Source organism: Boleophthalmus pectinirostris, unplaced genomic scaffold (assembly GCF_026225935.1).
Source record: "Boleophthalmus pectinirostris isolate CB_2022bp ecotype Guang Dong unplaced genomic scaffold, ASM2622593v1 HiC_scaffold_12, whole genome shotgun sequence".
NCBI lineage: Eukaryota > Metazoa > Chordata > Actinopteri > Gobiiformes > Gobiidae > Boleophthalmus > Boleophthalmus pectinirostris.
In genome coordinates this window covers 22,810,436-22,828,331 of record NW_026571018.1, presented here as the reverse complement: position 1 = coordinate 22,828,331, position 17,896 = coordinate 22,810,436, and the positions used below count along the sequence as shown (strand labels likewise).

The 17,896-nt window shown below is 38.8% G+C and overlaps 1 long non-coding RNA gene and 2 pseudogenes across 1 annotated transcript; all 3 read right to left on the bottom strand.

The window, feature by feature from the left end:
• Positions 1-6,627: 6,627 nt before the first annotated feature.
• Positions 6,628-8,353, bottom strand: LOC129407381 (uncharacterized). Its single transcript, XR_008631515.1, has 3 exons — positions 8,262-8,353; positions 6,844-7,061; positions 6,628-6,736 (listed from the first exon to the last, which is right to left on the bottom strand). It is a non-coding gene; the product is annotated as an uncharacterized LOC129407381 (long non-coding RNA).
• Positions 8,354-9,263: 910 nt separating this feature from the next.
• On the bottom strand, positions 9,264-10,839 carry LOC129407394 (zinc finger BED domain-containing protein 4-like; annotated as a pseudogene).
• A 24-nt stretch (positions 10,840-10,863) lies between these two features.
• Positions 10,864-16,588, bottom strand: LOC129407393 (zinc finger BED domain-containing protein 4-like; annotated as a pseudogene).
• Between the last annotated feature and the right edge of the window lie 1,308 nt (positions 16,589-17,896).

Here is a 17,896-nt window from a genome sequence, read left to right as displayed (position 1 = left end):
GTTGGGTGGAGGGAGTTACTGCATGACTGCATGAACGCTATCAGGTCTGCTATGGCCTATAACAGGATAATCAAAGGCTGAATACGACTTAAAAAGGACTAACATATGATCTGTCCAAGGTGAAACCCAACAGAAGACATACATGTGGATTAATTTGGCAAAGACATTGTGGAACAATTTCTAAATCTGTGCAAATCTGTGTTCTTTGGTTTGGTGCTGTGTTCTTTGGTCTCTCAACAACATTCACATAAAGCTTTAGAGGTACTGTGTTTTACTCTCTTGCTTAAAAATAAAATACAATTTGATAATATTTTTTATTTAATAATTTTGTGAAATAACTTCCAGGTGAGGGAGTCTTGCATTGTAATTTGCACATTTTTGTTTCGTTTTATGTAAATTTGGGTTTGTTCCAATGTCAATGCATGGTATACAGGCTGACCTGTACCTGAATTTCAGAACAATCTTAATAACAACAATATTAATATATGATAACAACATGAAATAGGTCTACATAATGTATTTCAGCCTCAGATGTGTCCTCCCTCCCCTGCTCGCTGCTCTGCTCACTTTGCTCTGCTCACTTCATCTGGAAGAAAACATTTACCGTGGTAAACTTCTTAAAAGTGTAAAGTTGAGGACATTATGAGAAAAGTTACAGGGCACCTTTAACTTACACAAAGTTAAGTGTTTTAAGATAAACTGGTGGCCTGTCAGCATTGGGTAGGCCAAGGCCTAGGGGACATCTCTGAAATAAAATATAATTTTGATATTTTCTTGAACTATTACACAATTTGTATTTTCTAAATTAAATCTTTCTGAATTAAAACATAATTGTATTTATTGCTTGACTGACCCTGGATCAAAGCTTTTGAAAATATACAATTTTAACAGTTATTTCAAATAGAGTAATAACATAAATAAAGTACCTTTATAATTTGTGTCCTGCTTTTACTAACAAAGATATAAAAACAAAACAATGACAAACCATGTTAAAGTGTCAAAATCTACAGGTTTATTAACTTTTTTGTCAATTTGAGCTGCATATACACCAGCCCATCCAACACATCTTGAGTCACTATACCAGGCCAAAACTTTAAATTAGATTAAGATTATGTCCACTAGTCTCCATTCCTTCAGCTCCACCTTGTCTTCTGAATAATTTCAAATGGATCATCTGCTCTCATAAAAAGTGCGAAACACAGCACCTACAAGGTTAAAATAGTACATTAATATTTTGGGAAGATAAAATTATAAGATAAACTCAAAAAATACTTACAAGAAGCCTTTGCCACATCCTAAAGGTCCAAAGAAGAGCTCTGTTGGCAGGCACACTTTCCGACACACTCCATTTAGACTGGGGCAGGACCATGGGAAAGATGCCCCCTCGATTTCAACAGCTGTAAAACAAGAACAATAATTATTTACGTCAGCACAATACATAATCAAATAGAAAACCCCATTTGAATTGACAGTTTTATTCTAACACTTATTTTATCCATGTCTATTTTTTACTTCATGCTGCACCATATTATTGTTGAAGCAAATTCCTGTAGTTTGTGAATTTCATTTGTAAACAGAAGTTGCATTTTTTATTTTATTTAATTTTTTTTGGTAATTGAATGTTGACTACAAACACCTGACTATCCTGACTATTTAGAGAAAAGGGAAAACCATTGCCCTTAACTGCATAGGATTTTTGTATTAGTTTAGTAGTTCATATTGCAGCTTTCTCTCAGCTGCTACTACTCTTGGATGGATGTGTGTGTAAAATGTGTACTCTAAGCTGAATCCTGATTTTAAAACATAATTTTCAAATCCAAACACAATTGCAATACATGTCAGAAAAATCACACTTTGATTTTTTCCCCAGCCCTCATATTTCTAATCTGTCAACAACATGTACTGCGCTGCTTACCATTAAAGAGAAAGACAACCAGCAGAGCCAAAACTAAGATCCGATAAGACGACATGGTGGCAGTCAGGTTCCAACTGACGAGGTTCTGCCTGGCTGTGTGTATTTGCGTCTATGGGAGGAGTGACAGTAATAGGAAGCAACACAGTGCGCACTAGGCCTTTTATTAAAGAATTATAGAGTGAACATGCCTTTCATAATTCATTTAAGGAAACTGGATTGCCATGCCAGACTCGTGATGGACTGTTGTCATGAGACAGGGATTCTTGGGAAAAGTGCAGAATATTTGGAACATGTATTCAAATGCATCTAATGTGGCTCTTTTATTTATAGTGTGACAAGTTTGAGTCACAAGAGGATAGAGAAAACGTGCAGTGCAATTACTCCATAATAAATCACATTACTGGATATTTTACTTTGGCTTTGCTACACAAACAAAACACAGAGATTGGAGGTCTTAGTTTTATTCAAGATGTAGCCATGCAGTTAAATATTATTTTTGGTCAACCAAAAGTCAACAACAAAATGTCAAGCTAACGTTTTATTTGAACTATGATAAATTATGTATTGCATTGCTTTGTTTATGGTCTGTTTTGGGGCTTGAAAGTTTGTTACTTTTTTATTATTCAGCAAAAATATCTAGGCTATTTGTAGTCAAAATTGTAGTTGACGAAAATGTATCAAATTTTATTAATACACTGTAAAAAAAAATCTGTCGTTTTTACAGGAAAACGCTGGCAGCTGGGGTTACCAGAGCTTTCCTGTAAAAAATACAGTAATACAGTTAATAACTTTACAGAGAACAATGTAAATCAGTTTACGTTTTTTGAAATCACGGTTGAATCACATTTAAAATCAGTGAAATCTACACAAAAAAGTTGTTAATTTTGCATAACCGTGTTGTAAATAAATAGACACCTTCCTGTATTTTTAACATGAAAAAAATGCTTATTATACATCCTTTCCTGTATTTTCTACATAACATAAATGTTTTTTGTGCACTGATTTCTTGTCAAATTAACAGGGAAATATTTCACAAAAAAACAGTTTAAGCTGGCAAAACGACAGTAAAAGTTTATATTTTAAATTAAGCTTTTCTGTAAATTTTACATAAAATCTACTCATAAACGCAGTATTTTTATGTTTAAATAATACAGTTGAACTGTAAAAATTACCTGTTAAACCTGCAAGATCATAAATTCTACTGCTACTACTGTAATCATTACCAAAACATGCAATAATACATGACAAGAAAAATATCACTTAAAACATTTATTTAACAGTCTCAATATAGTAACAAGTTGTAAACAATTAGATTTTTTTCAGCATATAGAACAAAAATTGCATTCAAAGAAACCACTGAATCGAAGTTCGAAGATAGCCTCATTATTGCAGAATTTTTTTCAGTTACTCAAACAATGCATTCTCATGGTGTTGTTTTAACAATATCAAGCATGTGACTGATTTTCAGCTGAACTAAATTAACACTCATTGATCTATTGAATGAGTCATTTTACAGTATTGGGCTTTCCCTTAAAACAAGTTTCAAGTGCCAGGCACACAACAACCAAATTAAAATTGTGTTTACTTGCTAAAACATAACTCTTAAAATGACTTTAAAATTAAAGGTTGTATAGAGGATTTTCCAAGGAACGAGAAATCCAGCGACTGTCCTTTTTCAAATGTTGCGCATGTGTGAAACCATCCCCCCTCCCCTACAGGTCCCTACGTAGAAACGCCTCCTCCCGCCTCCTCTTTACGCCAGAAACAGGTTTGTTTACAGCCGGTGCGCTGCACATGACTTGTAAACAACTAACTACAGTGTTGGTTAGGCAAGGCGGAGAAGTGAGGAGCGGGGGGAGCGGGTGTGCGGACATTTCGTTCGCGGACGAGAAGTGAGGAGCAGGGAGAAGAGCGGAGCAGGAGGAGAGGAGAGGGGAGCGGTGCGCGGAGATTCCGTGCCCGGAGAAGTGAGGAGCAGGGGGAAGAGCGGAACGGGCAGCGGGGACAGGAGCAGGAAAGGGGTGCAGAGGAGGTTGCGCAGAGATTCCGTGCGAATGAACTAGCTACAACACGCAGCAGCAAGCGGACTCTTTCTTTGCCTTGAAAATTAAGTTTTCAGACATAGGATATCGCTTTCGTGTCCTGAAAAACGTTTGACTAGCTCTTGGAAATAAAGTACGTTTTCATAATAAGCAGAAGTGACCTGTCCAGGAGTAATTTGGCGACCAATGCGTCAGTCTTTAGACCCTGTGTCTGCTTCAGTCGCGCCATCGCTGGAATGAATCTTCAAGAATCACCTTAGTTTGGCTTCGCTGCTTTTCCCCTTGTCTTCTTCTTTCAGCGACCTCAAAAACGGACTTTATTTTGCGGCTAACTGCTCCTGGATTCTTGTCTGCCATTGCAACAAACTTTGTGCTAACTGCGAGGAAGATATAGGTCAAAAAAAGCCGCTAAGAACTGTTGCGTTGGTGGAGTAAACAGCGTCTGTGCGGCTTGCGTCTGTGGACTGCGTGACAGTCGTACGTAAACCACGTACCGGCGGCGCGCAGGCAAGTCAGTTACGCTAGAAACGTAGGGAGATTGATTGACAGCCTGTCAGCTAACAGATAACGAGGCAGTGTCGTTATCTATTGGCAAATGTTTAGCTGGCCCCACCACGTCCAGAGTTGATGAATTTTTATTCTCTTTTTTTTGGTCATCATAATTACAAGGCTACTGCACCTCTATAATGCTATCATTGACAACTTGAAACAAAAAAAAAAATCCTCCATACAACCTTTAACATTTACAACCCTCATGCTCACCTGGGGGTCACATTGTCCCGAATAATTGTTTTTTTTCCTTCCCGCTCTCTTGGGGCGGGTCTATCAGACCCAAAAATTTATTTTCAAATAAATTCTCGCCAGGCGAGAAAATACATTTTTGGGTTTGACTGACCCGCACCAAGAGAGAGGAAAGGAAAAACCGTTTTTTTTTTCTTCAGGTCAATGTGACCCCGAGGAGAGCATGATGGTTAAATCAATGACATATTATGCTTTAATTAACATAAATCACACTGTAGATTTAACAAGGCAAAAACTTCCGGTACCTCTTCTCAAACGAACACAGAGTCCAAAGAGATTCCAAAGACTGCATCAGACAGTTCATGTTTATCCTTCCCGCCACTCGTGATCAGAGAGTTCTTGTATCAGGGTGAGGACTCGAGGGTTTACATTGAGACGACGCTTTGAGTTTTTACTCTCCACTTTGGTTCCTTTTTCCGGGTTTATCAAGAAAAAACACCTATAAAATAAAATATTGCATATTAAACATTTTTATTTATCAGAATAAAATAAATAAATAAACTACAAAATATATTTTCGAATAAAATTAATGTTTAAAACACAAATCTGTCATTTTAGGTCCCAGAGTAGCAGTCCCAGCCCAGGACTGAAGTCAGACCCAGAGTAAAGTCTGGGTCTGAGTCCAGGTATCAATCTCAGTATTAAGAAATGTGTAAGCCATATTTACTCACCTTTGAAGAAACTCAAGAGTTGAAGCCAGCTCAGATGGATAATGGATGTTAAAACAATAGTAGCTCCCAAACAGGCACAATGCAGAAATGAAGGAGGAGATGTTTGTGTTGATAAGGTTCTGATCCAGACTCAGCATGTACCTCGTTGAAGAAAAACATGATGTTCCTATGAATACAATATTAAACAGGGTATTTTAATAAACACCACACACATGACAAATTCTATAAACTGCAATTAAAAGATATGAAACAGACTTACTACAGACAATAACAGCTGGTGTCACAGGCACTTGCTCCAGTTGGACCTCTTCTGCCAGACATGTATCTTCTACATAGAAGAACAAGGACTCCTCCTTCTCAAAGTAGCTGAGCAGAAGCAGGACCATCTCTTTCACATCATCTGAGCAGCCACTCTGCTGTCCTCGCATCCTCTGAAGCTGAGCATAAGTCTGAAGGAACTTCTTACTCTTGTTGACACAAACTGTTGTCATGTAGTTGAGAAGCCTTTTCCCCTTCAAATCCAAATTTCGAGTGAATGTCTCTTTAAGGTCAATCCCAGTGAGTTCCTTGAAGTGGACAGACATACCAAGTTCATCAAACAAAAATGGCCACTCCTCTCTGAGGTATTTGATACTTTTTCCCTGGTTGACTTGTTGGCGCTGTGTGTAAAAAGTGGACTTCATTAGATTTTTGATCTCTTCCAGATTGGCCTCAGATAAATGTTGGTACATTGCTTTGAGTTTTTCCATCTTTTGCTGCTGGCTCTCTTGAGTTTCTCCAATGGGCAGAAATTTGACATTCCACTTAATGCACCCATAAATGTCCTGCATTTCAGCTCTCTCTTCTAAAGGGATCTCATCTGTGTGATCCGAGTCATCGGTCTCATGTCTTCTTTTTCTTATTTTAGGTGTTGAACCGCGCCTCACATTTTCAATTCTGTTTTGTAACTAACAAGGGAATGGTAGCCTGCCCCAACAATATCTCTGTCTATAACATCTTGTAGAGATTTTGGATATTTTGCTACCATATTTTTGCAACATCAGTTGAATGCTTTTTACCTACATGAGGGTATTTTTCTAACATCTCAGTCACAACTATCTGGACCATCTGTCTCCTCAGTTTTGAGCCTGGCCTTTTTCCCCTCCAAAGACTGCATCACTTCCTCAGGAAATTTACTCCATGGCATTTCAAAACTGTTCTCCCACTGTGTATCGAGTCCTGGGCTGCTACTACTGGAGGAGGTTGAAGATGAACTTCGGGGAGAAACTGATAGATAGATGACAGTGAGCTGGGCTCAGGAGTCTGGTCTTAAAATAACAGAAAAAAGGTGATGAGTTACACTGTGCATACCATGTTTTGAACAGATGACAAAATCCATACATTAAAAGACTGTTTGTGTACCATCTTTACTTACATTTCTGTTTCCAAACAGAAAGAAGTTTTCTGGCTTGTATAGGTCTTAATGCAGTCATTAAATCAGCCTCCTGTATGAAATGTAGATCATCATACATCTCAACTCCAATGGATTGCAAGTGTTCTTGGAGGATGTTTTTGGTTGCCGGTGGAAGGTCTGGTAGTACTTCCATGATGGCATCATCTAAGAACATTCGCTCTGTGTCACTCATATTTGCACTAAAAAGAAAACAATAAAATAAAATACAGTAAATAAACTTAAATCAGATAACACTGTGAACTATTTACAATGTGAGAAGTATAGCATTAGCTTCAACTTTATTTTTCCACAATACTGTGCTTAAGAGGAATGACTTTGTTTCCATTAAGAATGTATGACACCAAAGGATAGAAATCAAGCAGGTCATTAATGTTCATACACTGTAACCCAAGACTGTTCTTTATCACAGAATACAGATGGTATTCTGACAGGAAGATGCCTTGGTGGATATCCATCAAAACATACACAGCCGAGTCATTTTGAATCAAGAAGAGAAGAAGTTCACCAAATTCCACATACTCATCATTTCGGTACACAACAACTGCCCCTTCTTATATGTAGTGCCCTTGTACTGAATGTCTGTGGAGACTGTGGTATTGCTTTCTGAAAAGGCAAACTCCTGGACAGCACATTTAATAGTGTCACTATAAAGGTTGGAGTAAAATGCACAGCTGTCCTTCACTTGCAGTAGTTTAATGCTTTCTTGTCCTGCTAAAACATATGCCTGATACATCTGATGACGCTCTGCTAAAGTTTGACAAATGTTTTTGAGGTTTTTTTAAGTGTTTGGCACATCTTTTAAAATAACCATGTTTACTTTCAAACCTAAGTGTCCATAACCTTATCAGGGGACCAAATTTCAACAACAGTACTGAATAATGGCGTAAAAAGTGGTGCTTCGGTTTGAGTTTGATTTCAGGAAACAACATCTTCCTCAACTCCAAATACTCTTGGACCAAAATATCAAGATATGCTATCTGGGACAAGGAAATGTTCTGAGCACAAATAAGATCCACAATGTCTTTTAACTGGAGAGCTAACTGCCACACTTCATCTTCATGGTTTTACACTTTGTCGCCAATTAAAACTGGCAGCAATCTCAAGAAGTTCCAGTTTTGAATGGCTTGCCCGGATAACCTGGCTCCCTCACAGTTGACAGCACATGGCTTTGTGAGTGCTTCTGATCCTTTGTATTTAAACTGTTTAATGCGCCTGTTTAAGAGTGAGTATGTGAACCATTTTTTTCTTTTTATGATGTTCTTCAGGTACAGTGCTAGATCATATGGCAAAACTCCCTCAAAGAGGTCATGACCTAAACAAGGTGGCAGACCAGGCTGAGACACATGGAAAGACTCAAGGCTGTTAAAGACAGAGTTTACCTTTATTCCGCGGACGTCTTCAGTGTTATTAGTCTGAAGCTCAGTAACAGCCGCGTTGTATGTCTCAGGAGTGCGTGGAGGTCCACAGGCATTCGGATCAGCCTCAAACTCACTTCTTGTGATTTCACAGTAGAGCCCGACCGATATGGATTTTTGTAAAACCGATATGATGCAGATATAATGCCATCAGGCTTGGCCGATAGCCGATATAATCACCGATATAAAAAATAAAAACATTAAAATTCATTGCTTTCTATGAGTTATGCAAGCTTAATAATCATGTAAACTTTCACCTTTTTCCAAAAAGTTTTATTTGTAACAATCAGGTGCAGTGTTTTACTTTTTGCATATTGAACAACTTTTAACCAGAACATAATAATTAAATAATAATAAAATATATATGTGCTAAATATATAAAATAAAATATGTTGTTCAATACCATGATAATCTTTGAAAACAAAAAAAAAAAAAAAATCTCTATATGAAATAAAAGGCAGAGAAATAACTGCATTTGTTTTTGCTTTGTTAATGTCCAGTTTGTACAGTTTCACTTTTTTTCTAAATTAAAAATAGAAATCAGTTGTAATACTTTACTTCCATTGTCAGGTAGAGCAGCATAAACTTTAGAATATACAAAAAATGTAATAAAATAACCATTTAACCATGATAACAGTACTAACCTAAATAAACTACAGTGGTAGTTTTCTCACTTAAATCAAAATAAATACATTAAAATATCCTAAATAAACAAAATAAAAAGCAGAGAAACAAATGAAATAATAATTTTAAAAAAAATCTACTTGCACTTGTCTGGGTTGTTATTAATATGTCCAGTTTAAGAGGGGCAAGTTGTAGTGCAAAAAGCATAACTTTTCGGCATTTTCCCCTTTGAGTGATCTGCGCCTTTCATCGTAAATGTTCCCGATGGTGCTGAATACTCTTTCACTGGGAACTGACGAGGGTGGACAGCAGAGGTATTTGCGGGCTAATGTTGACAAGTTCTTAAAGTGCCCGCTGTTTTTGTTTCCACCATTCCAATGGACTACCCGTTTTCCTGCCAATCACAGTCTCCCTCAGGTACCTTTCCAGTTCCTCTGTGATACTCTCAGGGGACTGGTCCTCCTGGCTGGTTGAAGCAAGCATGGTGTCAAAAAGACTGTCAATAACACTGGAGGCAGGATCCACCCTTTGTCTTTTGGGGTCTCCCTCTTCTTCTGCAGTTCTTTCTTCTGTCTCCCCCTGGCTCTCACTTGCATCATCCCGTGTCTCCTCTTGGAGCCACCCTTTTGCACTAAAAAGTGCATCGTTTGTCAACGGGCGCTGCTTATACCTGGGATCCAAGAGGCAGGCAAGGACAACTTCTTTAGATTCAGTGATTTTCTGAAACCTTTTGTCTAGACTTTCGAGCATTGTTTTCCTGACTGTTTAATTCCAATTGTATTTGGACCCTCAGAAAAAACTCTTCAACAACACCCTGAAGGTATTATGCAGGAGGCAGATGAGTCTGCCTTACTCATTTCAAGTGTAATTTCTCCAGTGGCATGAGGGTCTCCACCAACTTTCCTGCCAACTCCCACTCTTAGGTGTTGGGCAAACAAAATGTCCATGGTCACTGGAAATAGGCAGTGATGGCCCTCTTCTGCTCCAGCATCCTTAACATCATGTGCAAGGCAGAGTTCCATCTGGTAGGTACTGATTGAAGGATTGAATGGACAGGAACACAAGCTCTTTCTGTATCACCGCAAACGTTGCTGTGCTATAACTGAGTGGTTAAAATGTGTGGCTATTTTTTTACATTTTGCAATCATGTCACCTACAGCTCGCTGTGCAGTGAGGCCATCATTGATGACAAGCTGAAGGGCATGGGCACTACAACTCAGGCCAGGCATCTCTGCAACGTTCATGCCTTTATCATGTTTGCTCCACTGTCTCTTAATACCAAATGCACTCTTTGTTGCCCAATGTCCCACTCCTTCAACAAATCTGGAAAGTCTCTCCAATATACTCCCCAGTGTGTGACCCAAACATCGCCCTTACGTTTAAAACAATTTGAACTCTGTTCCAGTCCTTATCAATGAAATGTGCTGTTAAGCTCATGAGGGACTCATTTGCTCCTGACCAACAGTCTGTTGTGAAGGCTAGGGCTCCAACATTTGCTGGGGAAAGAAGCTCTCTTACTCGGTTCACAACTTTGTATAGCTCTTCCATCATCTGTGTCCGAAAATATTTCTCAGATTTTAATGTTATTCCTTTACTCCAGCTTTGTGATGAGCCGTTAAACCCTTCTCCCTCCACAATGCATAAGGTAGTATGTCTGTTGCTATCATTTCCATTATAAGCTTATCGATAGCTTTAGCTCTTGCATCATTTGAGGTCCACTTGGTATTTCTCTCCATTATTTGTTGGAGTGTGAGCTGTTTTGTGTTCTCTGTTGTTGTTGAGCTTGGGCATTCAGATAAATTTCCTTGTGTTTACTCTTTAAATGATACCACAGGTTGGTAGTGTTCTTTGATTTCAACTTGCTTGACCCTTGTCCCACTAAAAGAACAAATGTTACAAATCGCACAACTTGAGGCATCCTTGGTGTATAGTCCCACAATACTTACAGCTTCCTTTGCTGTAACACACACACAAATAATAAATATTATATATAATGATTATTCTTCTACCCTGTCCAAGTAGTTTATCATATAGCATTATCATAAAGCAATATTTGCATTAGTGTCATTATTATTTATTAATATCTACTCTCCCGTTCACCTGAACGCGCGCTACCTTTGCTGCAGTGCTCCGTTAACACATATTCGCTGAGCGCTTCTCACTTGTATCCCTGCCTCGCAAAGAAATACTGCACTACGCACGTTTTTTTTTTAAAACGGTAACGCAGCGTCACACAATCACTGTGTGACAGGTTGGAGGTGGTCTTTATAGCTGCTTTTACGCGATCTTGAATTGGACATTTTATCCTAAGCAGACTCGGAAACCATCGTTCTTTTTAAATGACGCTGTTTATCTGTGCGGCTGTTCAAGCAATTAGCCATTTAACTTATCTGGTGATTTTGACATATTTGAAGGATACTAAAACATGCCGTATATTTCAGTGAACACATCAGTATAATTGTTATGCACAATCACATGTATTGCAATGTGTTGCCCCGGCAGAGAAAGTTTTGGCAAGGTAGTCTAATTATGCTAGTTATCATAATTTAGCTCGTAACTTACAAAACATTAGCGTGACCACACACTCAATAATATGCAATTCAAGAATGAAAACTTGTTGTGATTGTTATTTATTCCATAGACCCACTTACCATTAACAAATAAGCTCCACGCCCTCTATCTTCTGCTCCTCTCAGTGTTTTTTGGGGGNCTGCCTTACTCATTTCAAGTGTAATTTCCTCCAGTGGCATGAGGGTCTCCACCAACTTTCCTGCCAACTCCCACTCATTAGGTGTTGGGCAAAAAAAATGTCCATGGTCACTGGAATAGGCAGTGATGGCCCTCTTCTGCTCCAGCATCCTTAACATCATGTGCAAGGCAGAGTTCCATCTGGTAGGTACTGATTGAAGGATTGAATGGACAGGAACACCAAGCTCTTTCTGTATCACCGCAAGACGTTGCTGTGCTATAACTGAGTGGTTAAAATGTGTGGCTATTTTTTTACATTTTGCAATCATGTCACCTACAGCTCGCTGTGCAGTGAGGCCATCATTGATGACAAGCTGAAGGGCATGGGCACTACAACTCAGGCCAGGCATCTCTGCAACGTTCATGCCTTTTATCATGTTTGCTCCACTGTCTCTTAATACCAAATGCACTCTTTGTTGCCCAATGTCCCACTCCTTCAACAAATTCTGGAAAGTCTCTCCAATATACTCCCCAGTGTGTGACCCAAACATCGCCCTTACGTTTAAAACAATTTGAACTCTGTTCCAGTCCTTATCAATGAAATGTGCTGTTAAGCTCATGAGGGACTCATTTGCTCCTGACCAACAGTCTGTTGTGAAGGCTAGGGCTCCAACATTTGCTGGGGAAAGAAGCTCTCTTACTCGGTTCACAACTTTTTGGTATAGCTCTTCCATCATCTGTGTCCGAAAATATTTCTCAGATTTTAATGTATTCCTTTACTCCAGCTTTGTGATGAGCCGTTTAAACCCTTCTCCCTCCACAATGGCATAAGGTAGTATGTCTGTTGCTATCATTTCCATTATAAGCTTATCGATAGCTTTAGCTCTTGCATCATTTGAGGTCCACTTGGTATTTCTCTCCATTATTTGTTGGAGTGTGAGCTGTTTTTGTGTTCTCTGTTGTTGTTGAGCTTGGGCATTCAGATAAATTTCCTTGTGTTTACTCTTTAAATGATACCACAGGTTGGTAGTGTTCTTTGATTTCAACTTGCTTGACCCTTGTCCCACTAAAGAGGAACAAATGTTACAAATCGCACAACTTGAGGCATCCTTGGTGTAGTAGTCCCACACAATACTACAGCTTTCCTTTGCCTGTAACACACACACAAATAATAAATATTATATATAATGATTATTCTTCTACCCTGTCCAAAGTAGTTTATCATATAGCATTATCATAAAGCAATATTTGCATTAGCATTCATTATCATTATTTATTATTATTAATATCTACTCCTCCCGTTCACCTGAACGCGCGCTACCTTTGCTGCAGTGCTCGTTAACAACATATTCGCTGAGCGCTTCTCACTTGTATCCCTGCCTCGCAAAGAAATACTGCACCTACGCACGTTTTTTTTTTTAAAACGGTAACGCAGCGTCACACAATCACTGTGCTGACAGGTTGGAGGTGGTCTTTTATAGCTGCTTTTACGCGATCTTGAATTGGACATTTTATCCTAAGCAAACTCGGAAACCATCGTTCTTTATGTTAAATGACGCTGTTTATCTGTGCGGCTGTTCAAGCAATTAGCCATTTAACTTATCTGGTGATTTTGACATATTTGAAGGATACTAAAACATGCCGTATATTTCAGTGAACACATCAGTATAATTGTTATGCACAATCACATGTATTGCAATGTGTTGCCCCGGCAAGAGAAAGTTTTGGCAAGGTAGTCTAATTATGCTAGGTTATCATAATTTTAGCTCGCTAACTTACAAAACAGCTAGCGTGACCACAAGGCACTCAATAATATGCAATTCAAGAATGAAAACGTTGTTGTGATTGTTTATTTATTCCATAGACCACACTTACCATTAACAAATAAATGCTCCACGCCCTCTGATCTTCTGCTCCTCTCCAGTGTTTCAGTTTTGGGGTGCGCACGTGCATGAGTGCGCATTGAATAATGATGACTCCTAGACCTAGATGACTCCTACATGATAAGAAATAGTGCACCATCTGCTGGACAACACAAGTGCTTCATTAGCAGGGCTCGTTACAGGGCTGTAACAGCGGAGGGAAAAAAGTAAAAAATATCGGCTCCGATCGCTGGCTATATCGGCCGATAGCCGATATAGCCACAGACCCTGATTTTGGCCGATAATATCGGCCGGCCGATAAACGGTCGGGCTCTATTTCACAGTACCTGCAAAAATATTGAGAGCGGCTGAAGTTCTCTGTAAACCCGCCTATGCTATGAGAACCAAGGTTATCCCCAGAAATGCAGTACAGACCCCCTTTTACTGTTTCACCATCTACATTTATTCCAACTGTCTCTAAGGATTTTAGATCTGCTAACAATTCTGAAAAAATTTTGGCTACTCCAAAACGCTTGAGGTCATTTTCAATGCACAACAGGACCAAAAACATATTATCAGTATTTGAGCGCAAATGGATGGGTATATTTGCTACTGACAGATAGACAGCAAGAACCTTGTGTGTCTTTTTAGCAGAACCCAGGGGGTTCACAATTTCAAATGAATCTTGGTACAAAATCAGTTTGAGGCTCTCAGGGTTTTCGTTAAAGAACTGGTGACATCTGAAATTTTGTCCATTATATAAATCAGTAAAAACCCCTGCTTCAGGATCTCTTAACTTTTGGGACTGCGCAGCCCTCCATAAATGTGACTGCAAAAAGCTCTTCAGAGTTTCTGCCACTGGTATGTAGTAAGCACACTTTTCAGTCGTTTTTATCCATACCTAATGCCACCTTTTGAGGTTCTGTGTATTTAAACAGTTTTGTGAAGGTTTGATTTCTGGAGTATGTTGTCCTTAACGGCCCCTGATGACAGGAAGAAAACAAATCTGACTCTTTAATGCAGTCACAGACTTTAGTGACGGCTTCATCTGATAGGTTTGCATCAGTTTTTAATACAGAACTTACTTTAGTTATTGTGTAAGCTTGGCCTAACTCGTGAACATTTAGCATTTCCTCAACAATAGTCTGTATAGTAGAGGCAGGAATCAGCAGCTGTCCTTGCAGTTTAAAGGTAAAAGAGACACATGTTTCTGAGCTAGACTCGCTATCCGTCTCTGGCATATCAACAGGTGCATTAGTTGTGGACATGGCCTCCTGTGTGTTTTCTGAATCACCTGTACAAACAATAACACGTGTGGTCAGTGGTTGAGTTTCTCTGTACATATCATTAATAGCATCAGGAGAGCATGCTTTATGCTTCCTACACATGTGAGAAGTAAATGATGACTTTTTGGTAAACACGTGCTTACAACCAGTGACTGGGCATGCCACAGACCTGCCCTCTTCTATATGGTCATTTAAAGGTTGTATGGAGGATTTTTTTTGTTTCAAGTTGTCAATGATAGCATTATAGAGGTGCAGTAGCCTTGTAATTATGATGACCAAAAAAAAGAATAAAAATTCATCAACTCTGGACGTGGTGGGGCCAGCTAAACATTTGCCAATAGATAACGACACTGCCTCGTTATCTGTTAGCTGACAGGCTGTCAATCAATCTCCCTACGTTTCTAGCGTAACTGACTTGCCTGCGCGCCGCCGGTACGTGGTTTACGTACGACTGTCACGCAGTCCACAGACGCAAGCCGCACAGACGCTGTTTACTCCACCAACGCAACAGTTCTTAGCGGCTTTTTTTGACCTATATCTTCCTCGCAGTTAGCACAAAGTTTGTTGCAATGGCAGACAAGACCCCAGGAGCAGTTAGCCGCAAAAAGAAAGTCCGTTTTTGAGGTCGCTGAAAGAAGAAGACAAGGGGAAAAGCAGCGAAGCCAAACTAAGGTGATTCTTATAGATTCATTCCAGCGATGGCGCGACTGAAGCAGACACAGGGTCTAAAGACTGACGCATTGGTCGCCAAATTACTCCTGGACAGGTCACTTCTGCTTATTATGAAAACGTACTTTATTTCCAAGAGCTAGTCAAACGTTTTTCAGGACACGAAAGCGATATCCTATGTCTGAAAACGTAATTTTCAAGGCAAAGAAAGAGTCCGCTTGCTGCTGCGTGTTGTAGCTAGTTCATTCGCACGGAATCTCCGCGCAACCTTCTCTGCACCCTTTTCCTGCTCCTGTCCCCGCTGCCCGTTCCGCTCTTCCCCCTGCTCCTCACTTCTCCGGGCACGAAATCTCCGCGCACCGCTCCCCTCTCCTCTCCTCCTCACTTCTCGTCCGCGAACGAAATGTCCGCACACCCGCTCCCCCCGCTCCTCACTTCTCCGCCTTGCCTAACCAACACTGTAGTTAGTTGTTTACAAGTCATGTAAACAAACCTGTTTCTGGCGTAAAGAGGAGGCGGGAGGAGGCGTTTCTACGTAGGGAGCTGTAGGGGAGGGGGGGTGGTTTCACGCATGCGCAACATTTGAAAAAGGACAAACAGTCGCTGGATTTCTCGTTCCTTGGAAAATCCTCTATACAACCTTTAAATGAGCCACAAGCTCCTTCACTCTATGAAAATGGTGTGAACACAACGAAACTGCACATTTCAAATCTGAAACAACGGTCTTGGGAGCAGCACATGGAGCAGGTGCAGAGTGCACACGATAAAAATGCCCCTTAAAATATGCTAATCACGCACTGACTTACTGATCGCAAATATGGACTGGCGCTAGCTTACACCATGTGCTACTCATTTTCCGTTTTATCATCAGTAAAAAGTAAATGTGAAGCTTACCGTGCAAACTTTAAATGTTTTGAATCGACATCCACAGATCCGAAATGAGGATAATACCGTAGAATGGTCCTAACTCGAAAAAGTATCCAAAGACGTCTCTGCTCTGCTCCGGAGTTGTGCGAGGTTCAGACGGCGCAGCGCGCTCTCGCTCTCGCTCGTTAGTGACGTCAGCCTCAGCCGTGAACGTGGAGCGCGTGCTTTTCCCGCTTTTCCCGCCCCTCGCTATTATCCAATCAGAAACGACCATCAGGTGCCACGATCTCGTCATTATCCAATCAGAGACGAACCTCAGCTGCGCACTTTGAAATTTCAAATTAGGCGGACAGCCAGTTCAGGTACAAGTCTGTGGTTATAGGGGAGGCAGGTTAAGTTTAGCCTATGATAACACAATGCTCAAATTATTAGTACCATTTATCAATATACCAAAATATATTACAATATAACAAAAAAAACAAACACCTTTTTAGAGGGATGTTTAACCTGCTCAAAATATGATCAATATCCACAATTTCAATTTCTCTATAAACTATTTTAATCTTTATATAGCCTCCAGAGTAGGTTGCAAATAATTATTGTTATTATAAATTAATACTTGTATATAAAACTACATACAATACAGCCAATCTCACAGATCCGCAGTGCCATATTATACAGAACAAAATCTTGTGAAAACATTTTTATTAACTCAATTGGCATTGTTCTGTTAATCATGCTACAAGTACAGCATAAGGTTGTAAAGTAAATTACTGATTTTTATTTTTTTTTTCCCTGTATTTTCAAATAGAAAATGTCAAAAATCATAGTTTTTACAATATTTGAATATCTTATTAACAAAAATATGTAGTTGTGAGTATTACAGTGTTTGTGTTTTTGTTACTGTAATTGGTCCTTTTTACAAATACATTTGATTATTATCACATATTATTATTGTAAATATAACATTAATATTTTGTATAAAAGTACAGCATAAAGTTGTAAAGGGAGTTACACATATGTTTTGTATTTTCAAAAAAAACTGCCAAAAGTACTATTTTTTACACTATTTGAATGTCTAATTAGCAAAAATGTTTTGTTATAAGTATTACAGCATTTGTATGTTTTTATTACAGCAAATAGTAATTTTAACAAATAAATGTGATTATAATCACACATTATTTTTGTAAATACAACATTAACCTCTGTTTTTTAATTCACAATGGTTTCCTGTAATTCATACAAAAATCATATGTCTTTCATTTTACCATGCATTTCTGTAGGCATTTTACAGAGTTACTGTGTAAATTTCACGGTCATTTTTTACAGTGTAGGTTTTAGTCATTATGTTCACTTTTTATCTATATAGTTCGCAAAATATGACAAAACGTTTTATTTGACAAACTCAGAACTAGACAAAAATGTTAATACAATAACTAAATTTACGTGTATTTATTTTATTTATTTATTTTTGAGAAGTATAATGGTAAAAAGTAAAAATACATGGAAAATAATTATTCATGAATGTACTGATAACTTGTCAGGCAGTTTCTGAGATTAGAATATGCAATATAAAAAGAAAAAACAAACAAAAAATCAATAT